Genomic DNA, 10,643 nt, shown 5'->3' on the forward strand with positions numbered 1-10,643 from the left:
TCGCATCGAGGGGTTCCGACCCTGATTTATCTCTCTCTTGTCTGGGATCATGCACCGTTACCCACTTAAGTCACCAGAGTTGGCCCCTAAGAATTCCATTCATGCACAAATATTTGTCAAAGGCCAGGATACAAGGTTATTGAATGAGGAGGCGATGCCCTGGGAAGAAGTTCAGTCTGAGGTGTGATCTGGGCGAAATGCATCCGGGAGTTATGTAACGGAATACAAATATAGCATTTACAGAACGTCTAATACTAACTCTGAATTAGTGGGTATGTTCAAAATGACCTTCTGCCATTATATCCAAACATGCCGTGCAGTTCCTAATAACACAGTAGTTTTCTAGTAAGAATATCTTTGCAATACATAACCAGGACAGACTTTTAACATCTATATATGACAGTGGAAATATACCTTGGACATTTCAAAATTCAGTTCGAAAATTGTGTATAAAGACATACAGGTATTAGAAGAACCGGGAGGAAATAGAAATGTTAATAGTAGTAATCTGATGATGGTGGAATTAGGGCTTGCTTTTATTTTATTATGCTTTGTTGTATTTCCCAAAATATCTCTACACTGAGAACACATAGATTTTAAAATAATAAAAGCATTAGTTTAACAAATGTACACCACCACAGTAAATATCCTAGAGCACAGAGTTAAAAATCCTGAAACAGAGTTCAGAACCTTTTACCCAAATAAAAGCACATAAGGAAATTTTGTATGTGGAACAGTAACTTCCATTTCAACACATGCAAAGAAGGAAATTATTGTAGCAAATGATGAGTTAATGGAAATTTAATTTTTAAAATGATGTGCACTTGAGATACAATTGAGAAAGTAGAAAAGTCCTTTTTCTTGTGTTAATTGTCGAGTTTAAAACGGGAAAAAATGTAAGGATGATGGATGCGTATATTGTAATTTAAATAATTGAATGTTTCAGTTGCCCAGCAAGAATGAGGAATGAGGTAAAGTCATCCTTCCCAGTGTTTAGATTTTCGACCATTAAAGCATTGGAGTGTCTGAGAAGCTAATAGTTTAGTTAATGAATTAACTACTTATGGTTGGACCCTGATGAGTATTGGAGAAATACAGGTTCAGGGTGAGCCCGGCCGTTGCTGCAGGGAGTAGCTGTAGTGGCGGGTACCAGGCGCGAGGGGGCGGTATCAGGGCTCTGACAGTAAAAGCCGAAAGCCGCCTTCCGCAATTTCACACGGTTTCAAATTTAGCAAAATTTAGGAGAGATCTTAAACCATTAGCACTTAATTTAAAAATGAATTGCGAATTTTTAGTAGATAATGGAGATACAATGCAAAATTTTAGTCTTTCCCCAGCTACTCTTCCCAGTACAAGCCCTTCCTGGAGGTAACCACTTTCCCTATTGTTCCAGAGGAACTCTATGGATATATTTAAGTATATACACATATACCTAAGGATTTGCATTTAAATGTAGGACATTTTAGTTATTTATACATTTGTCCACCTCTACCTTTTCCAAAATGATTTATGGGCAGTTGTTGAAATTTTTTTTTTCCCCCCACAGCTTCACAATTTGCTATCCTACTTCTCCACCCCCATCCCATTTAGGGCTGTTAATAAGAATGCATTCACAAAAAAAAAAAAAAAAAAAAAAAAAAAAAAAAAGAATGCCTTCGCCTACTATTTCCACAATAGATAAATAATAGCCACAGTTCACTGGGTGTTTACTATGTACCAGGTGCTACATTACATCTTTTACATACGCAATATTATTTACTCCTTACAACTCTGTGAGGTGGGCACCCCCACTTTGCATTCAAGAACCATGAAGTTAGGAAGTACAGCAGTTATCTGCATGACGTCTAAAGTTCCTTTGCCCCATTCCCAAAGGACTAAGTCCGCTTGGATACCACCTGGGGAGTGAGTTCTGTAATAACTGTTCTTGGGAGAGTGCCCATGTCCTCTGTTGCCTGCTAGAGCCATGAGATGATGAAGGTCATAATACTGAAGTCTTTGGCCTTTTACAAGCTCATTTGGGGTTAAAAATAAATCCTGAAGGGAAGAAGGAGGGTTAGAGCTGAAGATCCACCCTCCTGAGTTTTATGACTTCCAAAGAGAGGCTGTCTGTCTTCTGCTGGTGCTTTGCTTTACTTGTAACCCCATTTGTTCATTTAATAAACCTTTAAATGTTTCATTCATACAATGTTTCAAACACTATGCTTGCTGCTGGAGCTACAGGATATCTCCTTTTTTTCCAAGCGGGAGATAGAAACCATCTCATGTAAGAGTTAAACTGTCCCCTTTATCGATATGTAGATGGGAAAATGTGAGGACTTTTCATTTTCCGTTCACTTGGTATCGTCTTCAAAACGAAACTGTCTTTTCTCAGGTCGCTTTAGAGTAAAAATGTTGCATTTAGCCTTTAAGCCTTTGAAGATGTGTCATGTTTTAACACCATGTAGAGAACAGTGTTTACAAACTGGTGACATGGAAATGTAGCCAACCTCTGTGTTTCCTTTGGCAAGGCCAGTGTTTTTAGAAAATGGAAGTTCCTTTATGTGGAGCCTTCCTGTCTGCCAGTCCGCCCCACATTCCTATTCTCTTCTTGTTCACATAGTTACCTTATCTTGAAGGCATTTGAATTTTCAACTCCTGCTGTCAATAGAAGGTATAGTTGGGGTTATTAAAGATTTATGAGATGTCCTTCAGTTTGAACTCTCCCAAATGGCCCCCAAATTGAAGATTTTACTTTCATTCCTATTTTTCCATGGCTAGTAACCCCCGGCTATTTTCTGTTGCCACTGCCCAGGATCAAAATAAAGGGATGGTGGTGGTGGGTTTTTCATCTACGACCCTCTCCCCCCGGTGCACAGACTTGCCTCACTTCACGTTTTCTGGTACTACTTCATTCCCTCTGGCCTGGGAAATGGCCACACACAACACACCAGGCATACCAAATCACCTCACACAATTATCCCCTTTTTAAGAGCCTTGGTTTATTCATATGCAAAATTCAAGTTGAAACTAGGTGACTTTTCACTTTGTTTTTGTTTTCGTTTTGCAGTAGGCTTGGCATAAACTTAGCTTTGCTAGAGCACAAAATAGCCTCTTCCCACGGTGCTCCCTCTGCCTTCCCCCTTGTGGTCATTAAGCATTCCCTTAGGTTGGCTCAGAAAGTTCATCTGGCTCCTGTGTGTGCCCTCCAACTTTAGCCCCTTTCTACTTTCTGGAGATACAGCAGAGTATCTCTATTTTGTTTTTTTCCTAGACTATTCAGGGCTTCCTTCCACCACAAGTAAAAATGTTTGTCTCAGCACTGGTGGACGGGCCAGCTTGTACAGAGTCTTCTGGTTTCCACAGAAGAGTCCTCCAGCCAATGTTCCTGTGAACTCTGGACACACCCAGTTTCCCACACTATCCTTCCAGCATGGTAATCCCACCCCAAGTTTTCTTTCTAGCTCTGAAATTTTCTCTCTTCTCTCTTTCTCTCTTTTTTTTTTTTTAATTTTTTTTTTTTAACGTTGTATTTATTTTTGAGACAGAGAGAGACAGAGCATGAATGGGGCAGGGGCAGAGAGAGAGGGAGACACAGAATCAGAAACAGGCTCCAGGCTCTGAGCCATCAGCCCAGAGCCCGACGCGGGGCTCAAACTCACGGACCGCGAGATCGTGACCTGGCTGAAGTCGGACGCTTTAACCGACTGAGCCACCCAGGCGCCCCAACTCTTTCTCTCTTTTTAATGTTTACTTATTTTTGAGAGAGAGAGAGTAGGGGTGCAGTGGGGGTCGGTTGGGGGAGAGGCAGAGAGAGAGGGGACAGAGGATCTGAAGTAGGGATGCCTGATGTGGGGCTCCAACTCACAGACCCTGAGATCAAGATCTGAGCTGAAGTCAAATGCTTAACCTACTAAGCCACCAGGCACCCCTCTCTCTTCTCTTAAGCTTTTCCTTTAACACGCTCTTCTGCAGTCATGTGCCTTTAAAAAACAAACAAACAAACAAACCAGCACCTAGATAACTGTAACTTTTTGGGCACCTATTATATGGAGTTAGCTGTGCTAAGTGCTTCAGAGGCATTATGTAACTAACCTTCATAATAACCCTAGGGGATGGGGACTTTGCCATCCCCATTTTACTGATGACAATATTAAGACGCGTGGACTAAATGGTGACTTTCCCAAGATCACGTCAATAGTAAGCATGGAGCTGGGAGGAGGGTTTTAGCCTATGCAGGATGAAGCCAAAGGTCACACTCTCCAGAGCTACTCTATATTTCATTTTCAGTAAACTGATTTTCTAAACATCTTCCCAACTCTTTACAACCTCATCCAGTTCATGCCTGCCCTCTCCCCACCCCCTACCACCACACACTCACTTGACCCAACACAGAGGTCCCTTTTCTTGTCAGGAGAAGTTCAGATTCACTGGATGTATAATTTGTCATCAACAGCAAATGGTCTGCCCTGCGCAGATCATCTCCCACAAATACACCATGACTTCAGGATTGTGTCCAACCCTTGGGTTGTCCACTCACTCGGAAACTTTATTATTTTCAACGGGTTTCAGAGAAGAGAAGCCACGATTTCCTGAGATGATCCATCAAACCTTGGTTTCTGTCATCTTTGTGACCTACTGAAAGATGAACTACCTCTTTGAATGGGAAAAGGTGGAGTAAAGGCTACAGATCCCCTTTTTCTCATGGGGCCGCCACAGGATGTCTTTGTAGTACGTCAACTCGAGTATGTAGCTCCCGATTTCAATCCCATGTCCTGGTTTAGAACCTATGGGGGATATCACACCACATTGCTGGTTGTGGTGGTATGAGATAAGGTGTCCAGCCCAGGGAAGGGTTAGACAATCACAACATATTTCTTTTTTCTTTCAAGATTTTAAAATTTATTTATTTTAAATCTACTTTTATTTTTTTTATTATTACCATTTTTTTAAATGCTTATTTTTGAGAGAGAGAGGGAGGGAGAAAGAGAGAGAGAGAGAGTGAGCAGGGGAGGGTCAGAGAGAGAGGGAGACACAGAATCTGAAATAGGCTTCAGGCTCTGAGCTGCCAGCACAGAGCCCGACATGGGGCTCAAGCTCACAAACCGTGAAATCATGACCTGAACCGGTCAGAGGCTCAACCGACTGAGCCACCCAGGTGCCCCCAAAGTTTATTTATTTAGTTTGGAATAGAGAGAGAGAGAAAGGCAAAGAGACAGAGAGGGAGAGAGAATCCCAAGCAGGCTCCACACTGTCAGCACAGAGCCTGATGCAAACCCATGACCGTGAGATCATGCATGACCTGAGCCAAAATCAAGAGCTGGATGCTCAATTGACTGAGCCACCCAGGTGCTCCAATAACATGTTTCTAAGTAGCAAAATTGGCATCACCCACTAGCTTCTGAACCTCAAGAATATAGTAATATACTGTATTTTTCAACTTAACATACACGTACAATAAGAACGCCAAAGAGTAAAAAAGGGCATGTATAAAAAATAAGTTTCTCTCTAACTTCCACTTCTCTAGTTTCAACTTTTTTGGTACTTATAACTTAGCTTAAAGAATTAAAAAATATATATATGGTACACTTTCCAATGATATCAGTACACATGTACCAGAAAAGCTGAAATAAAAAATATGAGCTGCTAGGGCAGATGAAGAGCCCCCGGTACTCTCACCACTGTTGGTAGGAGTATAAATTGGTACAACTGTTTAGAAAAAATTGTTTGGTAGTATCTTTTAGAGCTGCACGTATCTACATCAAGCACTTCCACTCCTGGTTGGTATGTAAGTTTTCCTCAAAAAGCGCTTACACGATTGTTTATAGCAACCCATTCATAAATGGCCCAAACTGAAAACTACCCAAACACTTATCAGTGATGGAATCGATCAATGAATTGTGATGTAGTTACACAATGGAATGCTACGTGCAGTGTGAACAAATTCACTTATAACTACATGCGGAGATATGCATGAATCTTACCAACGGTGTCGAGTAAGAGAAACCAGACATGAAAAGGCAATACTATAAGATTAAATTTATATAATGTACAAAAACAGGAGAAACTAAGCTTTCCTCTTAGAAGTCACAGTATTGATTACTCTCTGGGGAGGGAAGAGTGACAAGAAGGGAATGAGGTTGGGATGCTTTTGGGATGCTGGTCTTTTTTTTTTTTTTTTTTTTTTTTTTTTTTTTTAAATCTTAGTGTTGTGTACCTAAGCGTGTTCAGCTTATGACTATTCACTAAGTTGTACCTTTATGAATACACACTGTTAATTTTTTTTTTTTAACGTTTATTTATTTATTTTTTTTTTTTTGGGACAGAGAGAGACAGAGCATGAACGGGGGAGGGGCAGAGAGAGAGGGAGTCACAGAATCGGAAATAGGCTCCAGGCTCTGAGCCATCCGCCCAGAGCCTGATGCGGGGCTCGAACTCACGGACCGCGAGATCGTGACCTGGCTGAAGTCTGCCGCTTAACCGACTGCGCCACCCAGGTGCCCCGAATACACACTGTTATTTGTATGTATCTTACACTCTAATAAAAATTAAAAACAGAGAAAATTGACATAAAACAGCTTCTTGGACTTTTGTATATCCTACAAAAAGCCCAATAAACTAAATAAACTAAAAAGTCTAAAATAAGCCAGTCTAGAGGTGTGTGGGTGGTTCAGTTGGTTAAACATCTGACTTGATTTCAGTTTAGGTCATGGTCTCATGGATTGTGAGATTGAGCGCTGAGTCCCTAGCCCAAGCCGGTCTCTGTGCTGACAGTGTGGAGCCTGCTTGGGATTCTCTCTCTCTCTCTCTCTCTCTGTGTCTCTCAATAAACAAACAAACAAACAAACAAACAAACAAACAAACTTTAAAATAAGCCAGTCTGAATTTTGAATACAGTCATTTTACTGGTTGTAGGGAATGATTCAGGCAGACAAAATTAACTCTGATTGTTTTCTTATTATAAAAGTAATCCATTTTGAAAAATAAATTCAGTACTTAATATACACGTATGGTACCCAAAATTCAAAAGGTCATTAATTGTTAATGAGATTAAGTCTACCAGCATGATCTAGAATAAACAAAAAGAAAAAATTAAAACGCTATTTCAGGGTGTTGGTTTCATTTTATTTTTAAATGACTGTTACATCAGTATTGCATAATGTGTAAAAATCCATTTTTCAAAAGTTAATTTCGTTTTAATTAATGAGTTAATTAAAATAGATAAGACATTCACTTGGTTCAAAATTCAAAAATTAAAAAAGGGCATCCTGTCCTTCAGGTACCCGATTCCTCCAGTCAACCAATGTTCCAGTTTTTGGGGTCTATTCAGAAATATTTTATGCACATACAACAAATATGTATAAACATTTTTTGCCCCCCCCCCCCAATTTAACCAACCAGTAGAGCACTGTTGCTATCTTGCTTTTTTTTTTTTTTATTAACCTAAAAACCTACCTTCTCAATCATTTCACATTAATAGACAAGGAGCTTCTTCTTTTCTTAATGGCCTAATATTTTATTGTACAATATGGAAGGATTTATTTCATCTATCCCTATTGATCGGTAATAACATTATTTCCATGCTTTGCCACTTCAAACTGAAATGAACAGCTTCCACCTATGTTATTTCATATATTTGAATAAATATCTACCTAGTAAATCTAGAAGACAAGTTAACTCTGCATCATCAATATTCATTTGCTTTCTCCACTTAATCATTTTAGTTTTGAACTTAATCAAAAGTGAGTTCTAGAGTTATAATGTTTTTCAGGTAGAGATTGATTGACCCATGCACTCCTTAATTTCTTCAGCAAATAATTATTGAGTCCTACTTTATTCTCCCTGATGAACAAAAGATGCCACATTTCCTGCTGTCCTGGTGTTTACATTCTGGTGTGTGTGTGTGGAGGGGTGTGAGTAGAGATAGGAGACAGATGACACCCGAAATGAATATGTTATATACAGGTCAGGAAAGATTAAATAATGCTCTGTAGAAAAATAAACCAGTGATGGGGAGTAGGTCATGTCAAGAAGGATGTCGAAAGAAAGAAAAGAAAAGGAAAGAAAGAAAGGAAGAAAGAAAAGGAAAAAAGGGCGCCTGGTGGCTCAGTCGGTTAAGCACTTGACTCTTGATTTTGGCTCAGGTCATGACCTCACCATCATGGCATTGAGCTCTGCATCGGGCTCTGTGCTGGGCATGGAACCTGCTTGAGATTCTCTCTTTCCCTCTGCCCCCTTCCCCGCTTGTACTCTCTGTCTCTCTCTCGCAAAAAAGGAAGAAGGGTGTTGCAGCTTTAAATAGGGCCAAGGGGGCCCCTGTAGGGACTTGGCATTTGCCCTGCATAAGCTGGAGGCCGTTGCAAGATTTTCCCCACCGTTATGTTTTTTTCTTTTGTTTTAAAAAATATGGTTTTTATTTTGAAATAGTTTTAGGTTTATAGAAAAGTTGCAGGAGCAGCTGGGTGGCTCGGTTGGTTGAGTGTCTGACTCTTGACTTCACCTCTGGTCATGATCCCAAGGTCATGAGATTGAGCCCCATGATAGCTCCACACTGAGCATGGAGACTGCTTAAAATTCTCTCCCTCCCTCGGGGTGCCTGGGCAGCTCAGTCGACTGGGCGTCTGACTTTGGCTCAGGTCATGATCTCACAGTTTGTGAGTTCAAGCCCCACATCATGCTCTAAGCTGACAGCCTGGAGTCTGCCTTGGATTTTGTGTCTCCCTCTCTCTCTGCCCATCCCCTGGTTGCACTCTCTCTCTCTCTCTCTCAAAAATAAGGAAACATTAAAAATAAAAAAAAAATTTTTAAAGATTCTCTCCCTCCCTCCCCACCCCACTGTCTGTCTCTCTCTCCCTCTGCCCCTCTCCCTCACTTGTGCTCTCTCTCTCAAAAATAAGAGACAGAGCACAAGCCAGGGAGGGACAGAGAGAGAGAGGAAGACAGAAACTGAAGCAGGCTCCAGGCTCTGAATTGTCAGCACAGAGCCCAACACAAGGCTCGGACTCACAAACCGTGAGATCATGACCTGAGCCAAAGTCAGACACTTAACCGATTGAGCCACCAAGGTGCCCCTCTAAAATAAAATTTTTAAAAATTAGTTTTAAAAAGTTGTAAAGATAGTAAAGGTAATTCATCTTTTCATCCTAATCATCTAGGTCCTAATAAGAGCACAGAGGTCTTTATAACTTAGCTATGAGGATTTCTAAAAGCAGGCTGACTTACCCAGTTTCAGTTTCTCCTGATGTCATTATCTTACATTACTGTGGTGCTTTTCTTGAAACTGAGAAACCAACATTGGTATACTCCTATTAACTAAACTCCAGACTTCAAAAAGTTTTCACCAGTTTTTCCATTAATGTCCTTTTCCTGTTCCAGAATCCAATCCAGGATACCTCATGGCATTTAGTTCTTAATGCCTCCTTCATGTCCTCTTATCTGTGACAATTTCTCAGTATATCCTCGTTTTTAGTGACCTTGACAATTTTGGGGAGTACTGATCAGGTATTTTGTAGACCGTCTCTCAGTCTAGATTTGTCTGGTGTTTCCCTTATGATTAGAGGGAAAGAATACTAAAGAAGTGAAGTGCTCTTTTCCTTACAACCTATCAGGGCCACCCGATACCCAGCTGGGGAAGTGATGCTAGCTTGGTCACTTGGTTCATGTGGATTCGGGTGGGTTTCTCCACTATTACTTAATATTTTCCCCTTTCTATTCCTTATTCTTTGGAAGCTAGTCACTAAGTCCAGCCCACACTCAACTGATGTACATTTGAGAAGCCTTACTCTGGTTGCTTGTTGAGACTAGATTGTAGAAAGACAAGGGCAAAAGCAATATACCAGGTTGAACTGGTGCACTGGAACCATTGCAGCCACATGAGAAATGCCTGGCTTTCTGAGCTGGGAGATTCTGAGCCAGTTATGTAAGGACGTGAGGATACATAGGAATGTAACAACAGACTACCTGAAATCATTTCATTCTTGCCCCACAGGGCTGGGCTTGGGGCTTTATTTCGTTCCCTTTGCATGTTACTTGAAGAAGGTTTTAACTGTAGATGAGAGTTACTCTCCAAATTTCATAATTTATATAAAGTGCAGGGATACAGAAGTTCTTTTTTTTAAAATATAATTTGTTGTTACTGAGAACAAACTGAGGGTTGATGGGGGGTGGGAGGGAGGGGAAAGTGGGTGATGGGCAGTGAGGAGGGCACCTGTTGGGATGAACACTGGGTGTTGTATGGAAACCAATTTGACAATAAATTATACATATAAAAATAATATAATTTATTGTCAAATTGGCTAACATACAGTGTGTAAAGTGTGCTCTTGGTTTTTGGGGTAGATTCCTGTGGTTCATCGCTTACATACGACACCCAGTGCTCATCCCAACAGGTGCCCTCATCAATGCCCATCACCCATTTTCCCCTCTCCCCCACCCCCTCATCCACCCTCAGTTTGTTCTCTGTATTTAAGAGTCTCTTGTGGTTTGCCTTCTTCCCTCTCTGTGTTTTTCCCCCCCTTCCCTTCCCCCATGGTCTTCTGTTAAGTTCCTCAAGATCCACATATGAGTGAAAACATATGATATCTGTCCTTCTCTGGCTGACTTATTTCATTCAGCATAATACCGTCCAGTTCCATGCACATTGCTGCAAATGGCATGATTTCATTCTT

The sequence above is a fragment of the Puma concolor genome, chromosome A1, assembly GCF_028749965.1.
Source record: "Puma concolor isolate L17-30 chromosome A1, mPumCon1.1.hap2, whole genome shotgun sequence".
NCBI classification, from domain to species: domain Eukaryota; kingdom Metazoa; phylum Chordata; class Mammalia; order Carnivora; family Felidae; genus Puma; species Puma concolor.